Raw genomic sequence first — 1,108 nt, 5'->3', positions numbered from 1 at the left:
CCTGAGGTGGGTGTGTCAGATATAGGGAGACACACAAAATGTGCAGTGCTGGGGGTACTTCATGGAGAGGTTTGAGAACCACTGCCACAAAACATCAAAGAATACATCAGGGTTCCTCAAATCTTGCCCTGGAGGTCCAATGCGCTGCAGAGTTGAGCTCCAACCCTGATCAAACTCACCTACCTGTGATTTTAGGCTTGTTTGAGATGCGCCTCGCCTCGCGTTTTTTGGCACACGTCAGCATGACATCAGAGCAAGTCAGACGTAACTCGGACACTTTTCTAACCGGCATGCATCTCGCGGTGATCACCGGTGATCGGTTCTGCGCAGATTTTGCTCATCTCAAACAAGCCTATTCTAATGATCCTGAAGACAATGATTAGCATGCTCAGGTGTGCTTGTTTAGGGTTAGAGCTTATGCTTACCACTTTAAGCACGAGATCCTTAAAGTGGATCTCCTGGGCCAAATTTGAGAATCCCTGGAATACATCAACCCATTGCTAATGCCTGTGCAGCTGTTTCCCCACCAGAATGATGTAACTTCCTGCCACTTCATGTCATTAAAGGGTTAGTTCACCCAAAAATAAAAATTAGGCTGCATTTTACTCACCCCCGATGCATCCTAGGTGTATATGACTTTCTTCTTTCAGACGAATCCAGTTGGAGTTATATTAAAAATGTCTTTGATCTTTCAAGCTCTATCATTGTACTCAGCGGGTGTTGCATTGTTTCTGTCCAAAAGACGTGAAATAAAAAGCACCCTTCCACAAAAAAAAGTGTCTCACACGGCTCCGGGGGGTGAACAAAGGCCTCCTGTAGCGAATCGATGCGTTTTTGTAAGAAAAATATCCATATTCAAAACGTAATAATCACTTGAATCTAGCTTGCGCTCACTGTTGTAAAATGGAAGCAGTCCGGGAGCATGACCTATGGGGTCAGCGTTACGCATGCGCCGGTGAGTCTCCTGAAAACCAACGTTTGTTTACAGGATCAAAAGAAGCAAAGTTTCCTCTTGGCTTATATAGAAATCCTCCGACATTCTTCTTTACAAATCATCGTTTTGTACTTCTAATTAGTGACCGTTGTTTTGTTTCGATCTCTCCGCATG

Source organism: Sinocyclocheilus rhinocerous, unplaced genomic scaffold (genome assembly GCF_001515625.1).
Source record: "Sinocyclocheilus rhinocerous isolate Xijiao unplaced genomic scaffold, SAMN03320098_v1.1 scaffold1168, whole genome shotgun sequence".
NCBI lineage: Eukaryota > Metazoa > Chordata > Actinopteri > Cypriniformes > Cyprinidae > Sinocyclocheilus > Sinocyclocheilus rhinocerous.
Note: the sequence above shows the minus strand (reverse complement) of the source record.